Source organism: Accipiter gentilis, chromosome 5 (genome assembly GCF_929443795.1).
Source record: "Accipiter gentilis chromosome 5, bAccGen1.1, whole genome shotgun sequence".
Lineage (NCBI taxonomy): Eukaryota > Metazoa > Chordata > Aves > Accipitriformes > Accipitridae > Astur > Astur gentilis.
In genome coordinates this window covers 3,347,546-3,367,986 of record NC_064884.1, presented here as the reverse complement: position 1 = coordinate 3,367,986, position 20,441 = coordinate 3,347,546, and the positions used below count along the sequence as shown (strand labels likewise).

The window sequence follows — 20,441 nt, the reverse complement described above, 5'->3', positions numbered from 1 at the left end:
CTCTGGCAAGCCCGCAAGGTAGAACACCTCTGCTGATAACGCCATGTGGGAAAAATGGGGTTTATGCAACTCTGTTCATGGAGGAAATTATGCCAACTTCTCACTGGAAGGAGTAAAGCTCATTACTTGTATTTACTTGTAATTCAGCTGCTTGGCAGAGGAGGTTCATGCCAGAGAAGTCCTTACTTCCCCCGAAAATGTAGGGCATGTGTGGACTGCAACAAAGGCACTTCTTTCCTTCCTGGTTGTAGTAAGCTGGGTGTTTAGCACAAGGCTGTTTAGCTGCTGGAGAGCAAGCCAGCCAGCACGGTATAGGATACAGAGCAGGGCAGCTGGATCAGTGAGCTAACAGCACCTCGGAGTAGTCCTTCCCTGGGTAGAGGGTGTGTAATCACCCGTGCAGAATACAGTGAGGGATGTTAAGTCATGAGTCACTTCCCTTTTTCCAGTCACTGCATCCTCCTTTTTAAAAGTTAAGCTAAGCATACAGAGGAAAAGATAAGACTTGTATTGATAGAAAGCACCATGTTCTTATATTGGCAGCTGTGTCCTTGTCACCTTGCCCCTGCTCTTCGGCACTCCTAAGCAAAGCAATCTGCGATGGAAATAGGAGCATGTGATGCTACAAACCTAGTGATTGCTCTGAACAATAACATTGGCATCTGACTCAGGAGCGACTGAAATCTTTTTTTCTACTTGAAGCTAGGAAAATAGGAGTTTAAAACACTGTATGTAGGAAAGTGTTTGAAGTCATTGAACAACTGGTGTCACCAGTTAACACCTGTTGAAGTTTTTTTTCTAGATTTTCATTTAGGTTTGTCTAGTAGCATCAGGCTTCTGCATGAGACATTAGAGCTTTCATCTCTCTGTTATATATGATGGTATTAAAAGTGGTAACTAGCTGTGGCTCAGTGATGATGTTTATTAATTTGGTAGAAGAAGGAGCACAGATGTCTCAGGTACACACTGTGCTCTAACAAGGTTTTTTCTGAGCTGCAATTGATCAAATGGTATGAAGCCTTAAAATGGGATCACACTTCATTTCATCCTCTGCGTGTTTCCTCTCTCATTGTTTTCCAAATAAACATGTTTCTCTAAGCTCTAAAAAGGTATTTATGGAAGTTTAAGTTGTTCTCAAGGGCATGAGATGTTTCTAAAATGCCAGTCTCAAGGTGTCCCTACATCAACCTTTGAGAGCTCCTGAGGCTATCGGGTCCAGGTTTGCTGTGAGCACAGATGTGTCTAGCCAAAGGCTTTCTCTGGAGCATGTGATATCCTGCTTGCTTGAGCAAACCTGATAGCTTGATAAAAAGCGGGGTGGCACATGCTGCATGGCCAGGCATACCTGCGTGGGACTGTCTTCTGTCCACCAGAAAGCAGCTATATGAACAGGGATAAGCGCATTAGGGTATATTGTACTTACTTGCAGTTGCCTTTCTGGGGCTGTGTTAAGTATCAGCAGCAAAATTCAGTTTCTGGAGAACAGAATATGAACTTTAGTTCTGGAGAACAGCAAACAGGGTCCTGGTGAACCGAATATGAACTTTAGGTAAGTCTGTTGTCTATGCCTCTGTTTTTCCACCCTTTGTACTCTGGAGATGAAGAAAGGAAGCGTTCTATATAGATACAGTACTGCATTGTTCTTTGCACAGCAGTGGCCATCCCTTGTACTGCCATTCTTTAAGGTCCCTTGACAATCCAACAGGTTGGTCTTGGTGCTCCTCAAAAGCTCCCAGATATTACCATGCCTTTGGTGTCCTCTGAGGCAGGACCTTCTGGATGGTGGCCGTGTCCTCCTTGGGATGTATCTCTAGGGTTACTTTTTGGGTCAACTGACAATTGACCATCATTCCATTTGTTTTCTGTTTACCTGACAGCCCTCAGCTGCATTTTATAGACTGTTAGACTCAGGTTTCATTTGTTTGATTATTATTACTGTTTTTATTTTGGACAACGTCCCAGTTGCCTAGCAATGTCAGTAGGTGCTTTGAAAAGAAATAGTAAAGCATAAGCTTTCTGCAAGGTAGAACATTATATTCTGCTTCACATTGAGTCTTTTTATCTGCAAGTCTCCATGGACTCTATCAGCATTAATAAATGAAATCCACCCTTTTTTTCCAGAATGCAGGGGAGGGAGAGAAAGATACAGGAAGCAGCCATCATCCAATTTTTTCACAGATGATAACCAAGGCAGAGAAAGGCAAAGCACAGTAGAAAGCCTGGTTTGATATCCTGACCCACTGAAGTCAGGCATTGATCTCTCATGGGAGTCATGAATAAAGCTGAGAGCGTACCGCTTGAAAGAATTAAAGCTCTGTTGAATTTCCTTTGCAGCTAATGGGTTGGATGGAGCCCACAGTGTTAGGCAAAGTAAGGAAGTGAGCAAGTGATGTGGAGTGATTGTTTATTTAGTTATTTCCTAGGAGTAGGAATATGGTCCCAGAGGCAACATAGACATAGGACAGGGTAGTGAAGAAATCAGCACGTGTGTTACGCTCTTTGTTCTGCTCTTTCACTGGGAAAAGGGTTATCATTGATTGTTGTCCGAGTTTAGTTCAGAGTCCCGTGGAGCCCGGCCTTGTGAAATTCAGGCAATGCCTCCATAGGGAGAGCTGGATGCAGGAGCCAAGTTCATACTTCTGAGCAGCTGCAAGCATGACTGAAGAGATGTATGCCACATAGGCAGTGCTAATGGGACCTGTAGCCCCTGTAGTTCCTGCCTTCCCTCTGGTAAATTCACAGCTGACCCTTTACCACTAGTAATGACAGAGCTGGGTGGTAACTTTGTCCTTGTTTCTAAAGGCAGCAGAGTGGGCTGACCGTCTCACATTGTACCCATAAAAGTCACCATTGATTTTGTGTGTGGTTGCTGTTATCAAAAGAAAAAACCATGAAGCATCCTGGGGTTTTTCTCCCAGCAAAGAACTGCAGGTACTTTGGCTACATGCTCTCTTTACAGAACTGCATTTACCAGAGGTTCATGCAAAAACCCTGGGCCTTGCTTTTGAAGGTCAGGACGTTAGAAATAGCCATGTAAAGAATGACTGTTTTACAGATGAGTGAACCCATCAGAACGAGTCACTCAGGAGGGCAGTAAGAACAGGCTTGATAGCAGAGAGCTGTTACCACAGTTGATAATAGAAAGCAGCCTGAAGTGTCAGCTATAGCCTGCTAGTTTTGCATGAGCAATGAAAACGGTCAGTTGTGTGTCTTCATGTATGTAAGGCTTACTATGCAGGCTGGAAAAAACATGGTCCCTGAGGGGCAGTGACGTAGTGGCCACAGCTCTGGCTGGACTGTTCCTAGTTAAGATTTGCACAAGTTGCTCTGGGTGATACACAGCTTCCTTCAAGAGGCAACTGGCTTTAGACCCTCTCCCTTAGTGCTGCGACAGAAAGTAGGAATTTAGCTAACTCTGAATAAGGTTGGCTCCTTATCTCTCTTGACCTGGTAATGCCATAACAGATTCAATGACTAGGTTAGGTAGCTGAAGACAGTCCTCTGTCCTTCCTCTCACAATGTGTCCATATACTGAAGTCTCTTTGTGCTGAAGTTTCCCCTTTATAATGTGTTTTTATTATGTCTAGTTCCAGAAAGCCATAAGGTGCTTTGTGAAGAGGAGCTTGATTTATGCCCATTGGCTACATCTCTTCTAGCAAGATTTTCTGTAGGTCTCCAGCACCCAGGCTGAGGTGAACCTCAGAATTGCATGGCCTTTTCTGCAAATGGTAGATGTGCCAAAACATGCTTGTCCTGCACAGTAACTCATAAGTACTTCCTAAAACTGTAAACTCGTATATAGCCTTCATATATGGGTAAAATACTTAAAATTGGCACATATCATTTCCATGAAAAAGCTATGGGGAAAGACCTTATTTCAGTAAAACTTCCACTTCATGCTTAACCTTTTGTACTTTCTTGCAAATAGGATGCGTGGTTAAATAATGTTGCAGAGAAATGTGTGGCTTTACTCCTGACTATGGTCAGGAGAGTAAAAAACCAATGTGGCTGCCCACCACCCTCTACTGGGCTGTGCAGGGACTGCTTGAGGTAATGCTCTCTCTGGATGGGATGGGAAAATCTCTTAAAAAAAGATGGAAGAAAAGGGGGGGCGGGGGGAAGGTGAAGCTTTGGGCAGAAAACTCCTCTGTTAGAAATTTCATGTCATACCTGCCTAAGTACCACAAAGCTCCCTCTTCCTTTTTAAATTAGGGTCAGTGTCATCAATAAAAACAATTAGTTGACCGTTTCTTACATGCCAAAACCATTTTGCACAGCAAGCAGGTGAAATCAGAGAGGCTGAACTTTTTGTCCAGCTGTGGTTGTTTTGCTGATTTTTTGGTGATGGGGAGGACACAGAGGGGAGTGTAGTTCTGAGTTGAAACAAGAGTGATAGTAGCACTACATGTCTGTTGGCTTTAGTAGTTTTATCTCAGATTTAACATAGTTCAGATGAGAACAACATCTGGTCTAGGTACATGAGGGAATTTTCTTGGCATTGGCTCAGAGTGCTGAATAAGTCCCAGATAAATCACCCCAAGCAACGATCGTAGACTTTCTGGCAATTCAGTTTCAATAACTTCATTGCATGACAAGGTGTATGCAAGCTGTCAGCACAAATGAATCACTTCTCTGTGAATGGGACAGTACTGAATCTGCAAGTTCCAATGGTATCGTTAGTGTGGAAACACCACGGCCCAAGGCAATTTAAATGCTGAGATGACATAACCCAGTCATCTTGCTAGAAAATGTTATGACATAGAAAAGCCTGGGGAACAGAAAGAAGCCTCACCAGAACAAAGACCATGTCCATATGGCATCATATTTCCTGGGAAAACTTATTTTTACGCTTTTTAACATGTCTACAATCTGGTGTTATGCCTCATTTACACTGGTACATTCTGGGAAATCTAGTCAATAATTCCTTATGTCTGCTCTTACAACAGAGAGCAGTGTGACTCGTAGAGTCATCTGAGTTATTGCTATGGTTGTATTGCATGCTGAGAAAGTTTTATAATGGCCTCACATTACACTGATCTCCATCTCGGGCTCAGTATATCAAACACTGGATGAATTTCATGACTAACACAAAAGTAAATTTCATCCATTTGGGTGAAGCATCTTTTCTTGTACAACTTCAGCACTAGGCAGATCTGAAATTTTGAGTTGGTGCATTGAGTGGCAAAGGAGTAAGCCCCAGGCAAATCCAACCAGAAAGGAAAGCTTCGCTGAATGACTGCAGGGTAAATCCAAGTTTTGCTGCAACTTTAGTGAGCTGTTGCTGCACAAATCACAGCATGTAAGGGAGCACTCTAGTGAGCATGGTAGTGTAATTGAATTCAGCATACTTCCAGAGAAGTTTGACTCTGAAAATTGCAGAGGACCCAGTTTGTCTCTCAGCAGTGCAGTCTCTTTCTCAGGACTGCCTGAAAGGTGCTCGTCACTGATCTGCATCATGGTTTCATACAGTTGTAAAGCAGGTCACAGCAAAACTCATCTATTCATTCTTCAGGAGGATGGGAAACACTCTAAGGAAGGTCTCCAAATTAAGGGTTCCCCAAAAGTAATTCTGCAGTTTGTGTTCCAGGCATGACAGCCCACTGTGTAAAGGGACAGGGTCTGGCAGGACCGAATAGCAGGCATCTTTTTTCTGGGGAATTCAGATCTCATAGTCTGTAGCATCAACTGCCTCAGGCACACTAGTGTGCTGCCTAAGTGTGTCCCATCACACACCAATCCACTACTTGAGGGAAAGGAGTTGTTACAGCAGGCAGCAGCAGTAGGCTGCAGTCTGAAAGGTATGTATTTTTAGAGATGGCTGCAAAGCCTTGCTGTCACAGAAGCGGTGCACTATGGCATGTTAGTCCCACAGCAAATGCTTCATCCTCTCTGTTTTATGTGAATATGCAGTGATAAAGAGCGGTAGGGAACCTAGCCCATCTCCTTGCAGAGTAGGGAATATGGGGGAGGCAGGAACGGAGGGACCCAAGTCAAAGAGTTTTAGCACATTTTGTCCTTAGTGCTTTAGCCAGTCACTGCCTGCAGTTTTATATTTATGAACCTGTATCGGGGGATTGCTTGATAGGTCTTTAATTTCCTTTGGTTTTACTCTGAACAGGCCTCTCTAGGGACAGTAAGAACATTTTCAGTGTTATTGAATGTCATCTCTGTACAAACTGAACAGAGGAAAAATATTCTGATAATAACTGTGAAATATATGGGCAGTGGTAGGCTTTCTGGCTGCTGCTTTTTTTATTATTTTTTTTCCCTCTGACAAGATTTTCAAGGTCAGCTGGCTCCATAGATACAAATATGCCAAGAACAAAATGTACAGATGTGCCAGGAGTCAGGGACACAGACATGCTGGCACTATAAACAGACCTGGATCATGTCCAGTATTGTCAGGCAGCAACAGGAGTGCTCATAAAAAGGCACTTTATTACAGTGATATCAAGATTTATCTTCTCTCTCCATTGCATCATTAAACATGAGTTATTCGCATTTTTGTGGAAAAGCCTAGATTCAGCACAATCTCAAAATTTTATTTGGAGGATGGGGAAAGGTTTTATTCATGTACTACAGAATCCTATAGCAATATCTGAGCGCATAATAGACAATGTGGTTCCCTGAATAAGTGGCTGGAGTAGAAACCAGAAGACTGGTTCTTTTCCTGATTCTGCTGCTGATTTATTGTGTAAACATAGACAAATCTTTTACTGTAGCTGTTGCGAGTTCCCATACACCTTCTCCCTTCCCTCCTAGATATGTTTCCTTTTGTGAGTTATTTGCTTGAACTAAATATCAACCAGTCAGGCAAAAGCTGGAAATATCTTCATGTAGCAGTCTTTGGCAGACTTAAAATATTCATGCATTTTATAGTGTACTTATTTTTCGTAACCGTCAGTTGTTGCTACCAAGGCAGGGAATTCCTTATAAATATTGAATGCTGCTGCAAGGTCTGAAAAAAAATTCTAGAAATGGTTCTCTTAAGCTCCCAAATGACTGAAAAACTGCTGAAAGTCTTCCCAATGTTAGTAAATTATGTGGAAATCCAAGAGCTCAGAAGTTAGCTGTTACTGGGATTTTCTAATAAACAGTCATATTTCTTGAATTTAACCAGTCCATGCAGACTACTTACCGGACATAGGCAATCTGAGGAAGAATGGAACAATTGGTTTTGTTCTTAAAGACTCCCTAGAAGTTGTTGTAGTAAGACACATCTCAGAAATTGGCTTGAAGGCCCGTTGCATGTAAAAGAAAGAAACTTAATTGCAGAGGAGATCCACTGCCCAGCTGATGCGCTGGAATTTTGACAAAGCAAAAAATTCCCCTTGTAGAGCACTTCCAGGCCTTGCAGGGGAAAAGAGTGTGCAGACAGGGTTTGCTGTAGTCATGTGTAGTCAGCAACCACTATGCTACTCCTTTATGGCAGCAGGAATTCACATTTTGGTTCTGTTATGGACCCTCCCTCTACCCTTCTCACACCGAAAGGATCCTAGTGCAAGGTACAGTTTAGTCTTTTACTAAAACTCAGAGCTGTGTATATTGTGAATTTAAAATGCGGTTTGAAGATTTTTCACCTTTAGATCTCTAGTTCAAATCTAGCCTAGGTTAACCATGACTGAAGCTTTAAATCCCTAGTGACATCAGCCAGATCCTAAGGGACAAGGCTCTGAGCTCCACCACAGTCGACACTAATTGAAATAGAGAAGCCGAGGGTTAATTGTGGGGGCATTACCAGCTAATCTGTCTATCATGCATCCTGCAGGTTAGCCTCTCTAACAGACCCCTTCTGGCTCCAGAGCCACTCTGTCCAGTCACCTGAATACACTTGGGGTATAATGAAAGGCCAGCACTGGGGAAAGGCTGTCCATACAGTACCCATTTGTGACTAAATAGAGGCCTTTTGTCCCCAGGGCTGCTAGTCTGCTGCCAGGCACACACACAGGAGATTAAGCAGTAATAAAAAGACTTCATTAGAGTCAGTGGGGGTCACTTTTTCTGCTGCCAGAGTAGAGCTGAAAAGAATCCTGAAGTGAACTCGGAGCAATGACGTGAGAGACCTGCTGTAACAAATGCTGAATTGCTTTTAATTCCTAAGAGTGGATAGCAAATAGTATTAAAATATGCCAGTTAAATAAACTGGACGTGCTGATGTGCATTGTGTAAAATCTATCTCCAGAATATTATTTTTGCCCTGTAGATTGTGCTTTCTGCTAAGTAACCACAGAATATGCTGGAAGTGACTGTTTTATGGTGCGCTGATCTGTGATGTTCAGTGGATCGTTGTTTCATGGTGGGTGACAATCCAGGACTTCAGGTGTGCAGGCTGGGCTTTGGTTGAGCTCCTTCTGGTGCCCAAAGGCAAAATTTAGTCTATTACACTCTCATGCAAAGACATTTGTGGGATCCCTTGGAATCAACTAAATACCCTGGTAGATTTGTCACAGTTAGATGAAGGAGGTGCTGGCTCTACCTCTTACCATTGCTGGGAAAAACACAAACAAGAGGTGAGATCCTTTTTCAGCGAAGGGGCTACTTAGTGTTTGAGTTTGAGAGATAGGCTGTACCTTCTGGTTACATCCCTTATGCACCCACACTTCTTTGCAAATGGAAGGCTGTGTGTTCTTAGGAGGGAAGTTGATGCAACAAGATTGCCACCTGAAAGAACCAAGGCATTTGCTTTTGTCAGAAACCTTTTTGAATTCTGACAGCCTAGCAAGGAAAATGTTTTCATAAATATGTCATCATTAGCAGTGTGCTATGACTACTGGGTTTTTTTGTTGGTGTTGTTTCTGAGCTCACAGGCAGTGAACAGCCGGGCACTCTGGAAGCTGGAGTAGTAGTTTATTCACAGAAGAGATGTCGTGCGCGTGCAAGTTCACACACACTCCAGCAGTGCCTCTCACTAGTGTTTTCTAGCCCTGCAGCTACCATGGGCCTCAGTGGGAAGTTTAGTCTCTGGGTGCCCTTCAGCCTTAGGTTCTGCTGCTGCTACACCTGCAAAACAAGAGCTTAATTAGCGTTAATTATAACAGCAGTTCACTAAGAACTGGCCTAACACACTTGCGGCAATCCAGAAGTTAAAAGATAGCAACGGCTGGGGATGTGTGTTGGCTGGTGCAAATCAGTGCTAGGCAAAAGCCCCATATAGCTGTGAGAAGAGCTGTCTCTTTCCCTGGGTTAGCATTAGCTTCTCATTATCATATCAAAGGAAATGGCAAGCAGACTCCTCCACACATGCTTCACAGAGGCGGGGGAGTCTGGGTTTATTGCAGAAACTTTTCCTTCCCCTTGTCTGCCTCTGTTCCTACTTCCCAAGTTTCATTTTGAGTTTGGGGTTTGAATAAGCCCCGAAACACAAAAGGAATTCGAGATGGAGTGGGTGACTGTCACATCTAGGTTCTCAGAGCTTTACTTGAAAGCTCAACTCCCATTCAGTCGAGTGCACCAGGGAAGAGTGGAGGTGGATGAGACAATCTTAGAAGCCGTTTCCAGCTCTGGCTCTTACAACTCTGTTTTCTTCTAGTGGGATGGTAGGTTAATAGTTGACAAACGGGAGGAGACACCTCTTGTTCCAGAGATCAAATTGTAGAACAAATTAAAATGCTCCCTGAAGGCACTGTTGCTCCTTCTCCACTCAATACATGTAAAGCCAAAGACAGCCTCCACTGATTTCAGAGCAAGCTACAGATCCTGTCACTGGTGCTTAGATTGAAGACTGTCCCTTTGGGTAATAAGTGTCATGGGACAGTCTGTGCTCTTTGGGAGGTGGCTCATTTATGTGCGGTGAAACCTCAGGGAAATGGAGGTTACTCCCCATTTGGTTCATGGAAGCTCAAAAATTAGACTTCCCTGCTGCATTCTGTAGGAACCAGCAAAAATCCAAACTGTTTTATGAAAGCTTTTTGTATACATCATGTCCTCAAAGAGCTATTTAGTTATACCAAAATGAGATCAAAGTTTGTTCTTCCACATCTTGTTATTCTGTTTGCAAATCCAGGAGCTAATCATTCCACAGTTGCCATAATTTCACCCCTGTAAATAGCCCTGTATGTCCTTTGAACAGTAAAGCACAGCTGTTAGAGCTTGAGAGCACCCCCAGGAAAATCAAGATGTTGCACTGAAGTGAAATTTGTATTTACAAGCTCCTGGAATTAGATCATTCATCCCATTCTAACAAAAGGGTCTAATTTAGATGCTTTCTGATACTACCGGTCTCTCTGCATCACTTAGAAAGGAAATAGCATGGCTATTTAGACTTGAACCAGCGCATCCTAAATGGTATTGCCTAAGGTGAATCCCATCCCAAACACTGAGAGAACTCAGAAAAGCAATCCCTCTACATTTCCTTGTTTATATACTAGCCTGAGAGTATACCCAAACTGTACTGCCATTTTGTGTTAAATCTGCCCTTCTGCAGCAAGCTGATACCTGGAGTTCTTCAACATATTTCAAACTTGTGAGGCCATTGACAACTTTTTAAACACCTTAGCAAGGGCGCATTGATGTCACTGACTCACTGAAGTGTAGTTTCCAGCTGAAAAACTGTTTTCAGGTCTGGCTTGTCTTTAAACAGTACAAATTGGAAGATCTCTATTGAAATAATATGTGAACCAAGGCACTAGTTTACAGTGTCAGAATAAGAAAGCAAAAGTCTACCAAGACTCATGCACTCATATGGACCCATGCAGAAGGTACTACCTCTCTGGTGATTAAATAAATGGCTCCTAAAAGGCCTTTAACGTTGACTGTAGTAAGTGCCTCTCAAGCGCCCTCTTTTCTGCGGCCTTCGCTGTCCTTTGTAATGTGTCTGGCGCATCAGATCTTGTGACAGACAGCAACCACAGCACACAGATGTACTTATGGTGCGTGCTGGGTGGCATCTGCAGATCAGTGCTGCAATCCCACTCTCTCCTCTGAGCTGACATCTGGACAGAGGTGTGAGCACAGCACTGTGTAATTGCATAAGGTATTGGCAGAGCTGTGGTGAAGACAGAAGTGTGTCAAAACTATATGCCTGCTCATGAACTGACAAATCTCCTTAGAGTAGAGGTCTCTTTTTTTCCAGCTGAATAATACATGTGAGATGTTGGGGAAACTGGCCTTTCTGCAGCCGGACAGATCAGTGGGCGCTGTGAAAAGCCAGACTCCGCTTTAAACCCTCCCTGTGCCCCAGCTTTGTCAGTGTGTAGGGAAAGCGGTGGCAGGACGCGGTGCCGGCAGATGGCAGTGCCTGTTAGCAGAGCTTCACTCTCGTCGGCAGAAATGGGAGTCCGCTCAAAACGTGAAAATGTTTTTATTTACAGTGCATGAAGCAGAGTGCCGTTTCTCGCATGTGAGCAATGCAATGGTGTAGTTCAAGGTGAGCAAAGGGTCACCACAGAAGTGACCATACTGTGAGCCCACTCTTCCGCACGGCTGGGAGACCCCTGGCCGCTTGGAGGCTGTTGACTGGGTTCATAGTTGGGATGCATTGGATAAGCATGTGCGGGAGGTGGGAAGGAAGGCTTCTCCTAACGCTGACCATGTCACCCTAGCCCTGCAGACTTGCAGAGACTCTGTTCCTCTAGGGCTGCTGGCTGGACAGTTTTTCCTAGCACAAAAATTCATTCTAAATCTTATTAAAAGAGATTAAATGAACGAAGAAGCAGAGCAGATGCCTTTATGAAGGTGACACTGTCCTTAGTGCTGGTGAAGCAGCATCCAGGGACTTAACCTGCTCTGAATGCCAACATTACGATTTTAGGGTGGACTGACTCTCATGCTGTATGAATTACTGTTTAGTACTTTTTTAAGTAAGTTTGAATGATTATTAAAAAAAAAACCAAACAACACCAAAAAAACAAAACTGTTAACATACTCCCCAAATAGCACTTTTATAAGGATATTTCATATATTACAGACATACTCCTAAAAGGTAAAATAAATATTGCTGAAAAGAACATTCCTAACAGTTATGAGCAGGCAGAAGATCTCACATAATTTCATAGGATTTAATCAACAGTTTTTTACCGTGCCTTTAGTTGAAAATAGTTTCACTGCTGATTTGAATTTAGTCCTCTATGCTCTTTGCAACCTAGCTGGGGTAGCACTGCTCTAATGCATGCGAAACAGGAGTCAAACTGGCTAGTCTGATGTCATTGCCTATACTGTGGTGAAGTGGGAAATATAAACTAACAACAAGTGGAAAAGTAAAATTATATTTGCAAAACTCATTTTTAATGGCCTAAGTCCTTGGTCTGACTCTAGATTCCTATCCCATCTGGCCAGATCCAACCTCCACATACATATCAGCGAACAAGAACATTGGTAAAAAGTGCTATGTGCTTTCTTAACCCTATCGCCTGTGCAATTTGACTATTAATGATATTCAGAGCTGTGGTTATTTTTCTTTCTTTAGCATGTCTGTCTGAACTTTTCCAGCCTAGCTTCCATAATAAGGTGTTATGTACCCTAGAGTTAAGATGGTTAGGAATCAGATTTTCTGATCTACAGGAAATTCCACTAGTTCAACTTTTTCCTGTTCCAAAACTAGAATGCAAATTATAAGTTGCAAAACGTCCATACAGTAAAATAAAAATGTCATTCTAATGCTTACATATTTCATTAGTGATAGTGTGACTTTAAAAAAAAAAAAAAAAAAAGTCATTCAAAGCAGGACATGGAAAAAATACCTTTCAAATTCCAGCAATACTGACACTTTCCTGTACAGGGCTTTGGTTTTGACAAGCTCTCTTTTCCTGACCAGAAAAATCTTCTGTGAAAGCATTTCTGATGGGCTGTAATGTGTGTGGCCCCTGGAATAGAATTAGGGATGATGAGGGGACAAGATTAGAGGAACAGGGCAACAAAGCCTGAAGGCAACCTGTAGTCACTAGGCAGATCTATTTTGTATATGCGGCTGGCCTGATATTTACTTTTCAGAAAAGGAAATATTTTAGTAAGCTAGGGAGACAGTGTGGTATTATCAATGATTAAAAAAAAAAAAAAAAAAAAGGAAGAAAAAGAAAGAAAGGGGGAAAAAAAGGCAAACCACTGAAGAGCTTTGAGAGCATTCCCTGGGACTAGCTGGATCACAGGCAAACAACACAACTCAGTCGGCAAACACCGTTTCGGCAGCTTGATGCTTGACAGGCAGGGGAAGAGCGCCAGAGGAATTACGCTTTGCCTCCTTCTCCCCACTTTTCCCAAATTCCTTGGTCCAGCCTGGAAGAGAGAGTTTCCACAGTGCCGATGAATATGTACACACGTGCTCCCTGTTAAATGTGCAGCTTCTGCATTCTCCCTGTCCTCCTTTTTTAGGAAATGCTTTCTGTTTGTGTGATATTAAAACAAGAACACAGCCCCTACCCCCTAAAAAAATGACAGCTCATCCAGTAATCTGGGAAAGCAGAACCCGGGCAAGGGGAGAGCCGAGGATCAGGCACGGTGAGAAGTAAACGCACAGAGCTTGGGGAACTGGCAAGGAGGGCAAAGAGCAGGTGGTGCCAGGGGAGCAAAACGCTTCGCATTTTCTCAAAGCGCGGAATACGCGCCTCTTCCCCCTCCCCAGCCAGCCCTTTCTGTGCAAAGCAGCGGCTTAAACCCCTCCCCTCTTTGCTTTCACTCCCGGCACCTTTCCCTTGGCTGCTCATTCAGAACAGATGATGCTCCCCATCACACGCAGTCCTCTTCTCTCCTTCCCCTCTGCCCCAGCCCTTTAAAAAGCTTTATGCCACCGAAAATTCATTTGTATGGGAGAGAGCAGAGCAAGGAAAGGCAGGCATTTGACAGGCAAAACTAGCACTGCAGCAGTGGAAGGGTGAGGGTTTGGAGTGCTCCGTGTCAGCTCTGACAGAGCAAGGGAGATCAATCAGGGATAGATACCTAGGGACAGGGGCATGAACATTTAAATCTTCAGCGCCACATAAATGTTTTCTAATAACAGGCAGAGGGAAGAAGGAAGGAGACAGCCCAGGGATCAGAAGACGACCCCAGCAATCTGGTGATGGCATGGATCGGACACTTTTCCAGCAGCTGTTTTACCTACCTCTCAGTCCTGTCACCGTCCGGTATCCCCGAAGTGCCAAGGCACAAGACTGATGCAGAGCTGCTCTTAGCAAGTAAGTTACCTGATTTTGTTTGTTTTTCCAATCCACTTCTTTTCTTCTCTGGTTGCAAAGGATCAGGAGCCCAGAAGGCAGGAGGACAGGCGGCTGAGGTAGTAGGTTAGCTGAACACCAGATTTCTATGCCCAAACCTGCCAGGGTGCGAGCTAGAGATGTGCTGTTGTCTAACTCGCCAGCTGCTAGGGAACTCTTTGGGAATCCGGGGATTAGATGTTGATCTTGGGCAAAAGCACTGCCAGATGTAGCAAAGGTGTTTTGCAGAAAAAGACATTAAAAATGATGAACTGCTCAGATACCAGATTAGCAGAGATCACTGGAATACAATGGACGGGGGGAGACTGATCAGTCCTGAAATGGGGGGAGTGACTCCATAATCCTCACCCAGAGTCAAAGATTAAATTCTTTTATAATTAGGATACTTACTAGTCAGCTTAGGTTTTAAAGAGCCCTTGCAGTGTAGTCTCCAGACGATGAAGTGGCATGTTCAGCCCTTGGAGAGTACAGGCAATTTAATGCACTGGGAATCCCTAGGGGTGTTTATGGCTCTGGGAGGTAAAAGCATGACTAATTTTTTTACCAATGTCCTGCTGCGTCGGTCAAAAAGGTGCCTGGAGCCCTCCTTTTTGTATTAGCACATGCTGGTTGGGAGTAACATGCGAACTTTTATACAGCATGTCTCTCATTTGGTTTTGACCAGAGAGTTTCAGGAACCAATAGAGAACTGGAAGAAACTGTCCCTGTCCCAAAAAGCTTACCATCTGACTTTTGGGGATTCTGTAATCAAGCAGGTCCTTCCTCCTGTGCCCTTTTAATTTTAAGTAGACAACTACCTTGGATTTATAGTAGAGTAGCTCAGAGGGAAGCAAAACCGGCTTCTTTTGCTAGTTCTCTGACCAATCCAGGCAACCAGTATCTTCCATAGTATGTGGGAAGTGCGTCTGGCAATGTTTGTGTTGGGGGAGTTATTTCACTTCTGGGGTTCAGTTCTTTCCCCCACTGTTCCTACTCAGTTGGAGATAAAGGATCAGGATGATTTCTGGTTCCCACAAGAGAAAATTCTCCATCTCTGGAAGGTTCCAGCCCAGTTATTTACAGACTGAAAAAGACAGAGTTTTGGAGTCATGTTCTGAGACAGATCTCCAGACTCCTTTATATAAAAGTCACCCACTTTCTATTCAGTTTGAGGTCACAAGAGCCACTCGGACATTCGGGGTGAGCATTGGCACTTAACCAGCAGTTTGGTATTAGGTAGGTTAGTTTGTCTCTCTGTGACTCATCTTCTGTGGTTTGCACAATGCGATCAATAGCACTGTTGAAAGAGCAGAAAGAGCCTGCATTTGATCAGTTCATCTTTGAACTGTTTGGATGCAAGTTACTGGAGAGGTGTGAAGTGGTATCAACATCCTTCAATTTTATTTTATTTTTTTAAGACAGCTGCGGATTACATAGTGATTCTCAGTTGCTATAATGGTGAAATACCTAAACAATGGAGAACAGGAATGTTGGTGCTCTTAGGGCAGGATTTTCTCTTAGAATTGAGGTTCTGCTTTCCCCAATATTCAGTGTGTGCTGTGTGTAAACAGCCAGTAGCAAGACAAAAGTGTCTCTTTTTCTTTGTTCAGTTGTGTTGGTTGAAAGATAACAGTCAAATTTTCAAGGATGCTATAAGGTCCCCCTAAAAATAGAGTCTGGGGACAGAGACAGAGAGGTTGCAGAGTGCCTCAGGCAGAGTCACTTCCTTGGAGGTGGAAGGATCAAACTGGTTTATTTTCAGGCGTTAGTTGTTGGTAAAGAAAATATCATTTGACTGTTCAAAATTAAGACAAACACCTAAGAGCATAATATTGTGATTGTATCCTTTGCACACTGACTTTTCATGCTCAACTTCTTTAATTCAGTGAAGTATAAGGTAAGTGACCAAAAGTTACATGGATTATGTCCTCTCATCCACCCTATGCATTTGAACTGTGGAATATCAAGTAGTAGATACCCCTTATGTTGTGGAAACTCCATGTTCTCCAGTCCTTGTTCTATAACAAATTGTTATAGCCTGTACACTGGGGTAATTATGATGTCTCATAAGGCATTGTCTTGTTTTCATCTTTTTTCTAAAAAAACCCAAAACAACAAAAACCAACAACAACAAAAAAAACAAACCGAAAACCCCACCCCAGTCTGTATTCTCATTGCAGTTTAGTTTCTCCACTCTTCTCTGCATTGGTCCGAAGTCAATATATTTAATGCAACTGCAAACTTGTGTTACATATGGGATTTTTTATACTTTCATGCATAATTGGAAGGAAAAGATCTATTTGAAACCTGTAGGTACTTGAGAGAACAGAAACATTATTTCTTAGCATTAGAAATAATCTTGCTAGGTTATTCATGCTGATAGATCAGGCTATGTAGGCTTTTCAGAGTAATCTTTAGGCACACCTGAAGCAGATAGGGACTGTATTCACTGCTGCTGGATTGGTGGAAGCGAAGAAGAGTGGTGCGGTGATAACAGGCACTCATTCAGGATTTTGGAAACTCTAGGTTTAGTTCCCTGCCCTGCCACAGACTCCCAGTGTGAGTGTGGAAGAAGCAACTGTGTCTTTGTGATGCACTTCCCCATCTTGAAATATGGGAAATAGAGCACTTCCTTGTTCCACAGATCTTAAATAAATAAATAAATAAATAAATAACATTTTAAAGCACTTGATACCTGTGTTGAACACTGAAACATTTGGATACTCTCGGAATGGGGGGCCACATTGCTACCTCACAGCTGACAATGAAAGGGCTCAGGGATATTCGAACTGTGATTATCCAGCAGTGCTGGGGAGGATAGATTGGGAGGCAATTAGCAGATAAAAGTTAAGTGCAAATGTCCATAAGCTCTGTCTTTCTTTGTGTCATATTAGCTTCCTACCCAGAGAGATTTTCTTACAAGGTATTTTCTTTTGAAAGACTGAACACCTTCTGTTTCAGTATTTCTAAGCTTAATGAGCGCTAAGCAGACAGACGCCATCATCAGCTCAGCTCTGTAACAGGCACAAAGTCATCCTGCTTCTTTAGTAGCTGCCTAGTTAATCATCACTCACCCTTTTTTGTGTACTGGTGGGTGGGTGTCTCCTCTAGCCCCGGAGGAACTCCGTTGTAAAATCATGCCTGTCAGCATGTTAGAAAAGCAGCACTGTGACTTAATGAAAACTCAAAGAGGAAATGAGAGGCATCTTCCTACTTCAGTGCTGAGTGAGATTACACTTCGAAAGGCAATTATTTGGATGAGGGAGCTTTTGAATCACATGTTTATTAGCGAAGTGCCGTGGGTCTCCGTTCTTGTACAGTTCCCTTAAATGTTTTGCCCTGGTTTTGAACAGCGTAAGTCTTCTGCGTCATTCCCTCCACCTGTGGATCTCCAAGCACATTCCAAAGAGGCAGCCACCACAATCTAAGTCAGAAAACTGAAGGATGACATGATTTGCACAAAATCTACCTGCCTTTCTTTTTCTCACGTGCATATGTATGCCTCCAAAGGCAACCTTGTGTTGGTGGTATTGACTGTTCAGTCTCAGGCATACACAGGCAGTGAATAAAAGGACAGTGGGAAAGATGCCTTTCTCAGGGAAAACAAAGCCCCACCTGTCAGCACCTATCTAATAGCCATTTATCTTCAGATTGTCAAAGGCCATCTTTTCCTAATATTTCTTCTTCCTCCGTCTTTCCACTAGCACACAGTGTTCAGCAATCAATTCTTTTATTCTCTTTGGGTGCTACGGCTTTAATTTGCTCTATTCCTCTACCAACTTTCCCATGTTGCTAGCGTCTGTCAATTAAGAATTTCATTCTCTTGCAGCAGTGTAACTCAAAGGAGAATATGTGCCCCAGAGGAATGTGGGGACAGTAACCTAGGCTCCGGTTTATGTGGTGTAGGCCAACAGGCAGCAAAAGAACCAGGTCAAGTTTTTCAGTAATGATCTGTTTAGTATTTACTGCTGTATTGACTGCTTGTTGAGTTGTATAGGACTCCCTGTCTGGGAAAAGAGATGACAGAATTAAGTAGAATCTGGATTGGGAAGGTGTGGGGGGCTCACTAAAGAACAGTTGCTCATTTATTCTCATAATGCAAGAAAACATGGGGAGCAGGTTTAAAACAAACAAGAAGTATTATTTTGCACAAACAAACTTGATGACAAATTCATGTCTTCGAACTCCTCCTGCGTGCCAGTATAGACCTCTCCAGAAGCAAATCCTTAAGCAAGGCCAGCAATTATTTAAATTGAAAAAGTTACCATGGTCAGCAGGGGAAAAAGTTTCTTGCAGACTTTTCTCGGTTTACCTTCTGCGATGTCTTCAGCAAATTTCTATCCTGAATACTTGGAGCTATCAGGAGGTACTGCAGCTCTGTCAGGCAGGGCTTGTCGACAGCTCTGCAAAACAATGCCTCCTGAAGATACTCAGCTAACCCCAGTTTGACTCTTCTTCAGCAAATCTAAGAGTCCTAAATGTCACCGCCTGCCCTGAGACTGTCGTCTGGGCAAAAGCAAGTCTGATAAAAAGCCTCTTTGCAAGCTTGATAATACACTGACTCACATCTCCTTTTGCAGTAGCCTGTCCAAAAGGAAAGCAGCTTTGTACAAAAGTGACATTTTTATTATCTTGGCCTCATTTAACCAAAGATGGTAAATACCAATGAAACAGGGTGGTGCATGTGACTATAAGAGGCAGTTTCATCTCACAAATCTCTTTGCTGGAGGAAGCAGTGATTTACAAACTGAGGCCTAAACTTCTGTGAGATGCTTGCACATAATTACCATTATCTGGAAAAGATGTGTATGCTTGATAGCAGGGGCAGTATATTATACAATGAAGGAGTTAACCAAATCCTTACATAGGTACAGTGGTCCTTTTATAGTATCTTGTCATTTGTGCTAAAGTTTCCCAGAGCAGTTAAAATAATAAGGGAATGATAGAGATTTCCTAGAAGATTCTTGTGCCTAGAATCTCACAGACCATTCATATCCGTATCACAAATTTTACAGTTGCGGAATTAAGGCAGAGGCAAAAGCAGTGATTTTCTCAGAATAAGAGAAAAAATACTGAAATCATTTGGAACAGAAAGCTGGCTAGTCTTCAGACATCCAAACCTGTCCTCAAACTGCTAACCAAATACTATTCCTTTTAAAGAATCTAAAGCAAAGATTCATCTGCTTGATTATTTTCAATAACCATGTACTGAGGTTATGCTTATACTATGATGGGAGAGTATAAGATTAAATATTAGGAGAAATTGAAATGCCACTGAAGCTGTCAGTAAAGTTCATATACAGCAGGAATTTTTCAGCTTTAATGGACCACTTGTGTAAGGTGTTCCTGAAGGTTTCCAGAAAGATTTCACTTGACCTATTGTTAAAGATCAGTAGCATTAGAAAAGTGATGTTGCCAGTCCCTTGAGTGTTTTAGTTAAAGCAGGTTTCCCTGTACTTTCATTAATGGGCAGTCCCTCTAGCCTGCTTCACCAGAGTGATATTTCTAGGGATTTAGGCTTTTTGATTGTTTTTATTCTATTCTGTTCTTTTTAATATGTTTCAAGATCCTTTTGGTCTCTTTGGCATGAATCTAAAATATGAAACCTTACACTAGAGATTAATGTCTTGAAATTGATTATTCTCTCTTACATAGTGTCAGTGTAAGTGAAACTCAGCTTCAAACATAACTTTTATAACAAAATTATCTTTAAAACAATTCTTTTTAAATTGAAAACATGCAACACTTGCCTGTTTTTACATTTCTACACATAGATTGATCAAAAGCTTTTTAGTCCAAATGGAGTAATTTTAGATTAATCAAACAATGCAAAGAAAGATCAAAAGTTATATTCATCAGAAGAAAGCAAAGAGGTTCTTCTTTGCACCTAATTCTCTTTAAGTCAGTGGATGGGATGCTTCTTCCCCTATTAAGGGGGGGGGGGGGGGGAGGGGCAGGAAGAAAAAAGGCATGTGATTATTCTGACTTGCACTTGGCATATGCTTTCACATGTTGTGAAGTAAGTAAGAGTCAGTATGTACCCTTATAATTTGACAGCATCTAGCAGGCACTTTGCACACATGTAAATAGATACACACCATAAGGCAGCAGAGAGCCAGACCAATGGCCTGGGAGATTTGAGTTTGCAACAAGTAGTAGAAAATGGCTGAAGATGTATCTAAATATACCATGAGCCAGCTCTCAGAAGTCCTGTCTTCAGAAGTGAAAGAAATAGAGGTAGGGATTAATATCCTGCCAAAATCCTTGATGTTGCTGTTTGAGGAGGGGAACAGCACAGTGCGGGGATTATCTATCCCA

At 42.6% G+C, this 20,441-nt stretch overlaps 1 protein-coding gene across 5 annotated transcripts in view; it reads left to right on the top strand.

Annotated features, from left to right (window-relative positions):
* Positions 1-20,441, top strand: part of KCNJ5 (potassium inwardly rectifying channel subfamily J member 5) — a 120,553-nt gene that overhangs the window by 27,254 nt on the left and 72,858 nt on the right. For all 5 annotated transcript variants that reach the window (XM_049799533.1, XM_049799530.1, XM_049799529.1 and 2 more), the window contains one exon: positions 13,931-14,105. The gene's annotated coding sequence lies outside the window, so the exon portion shown is untranslated. The remainder of the gene's footprint in view (positions 1-13,930; positions 14,106-20,441) is intronic.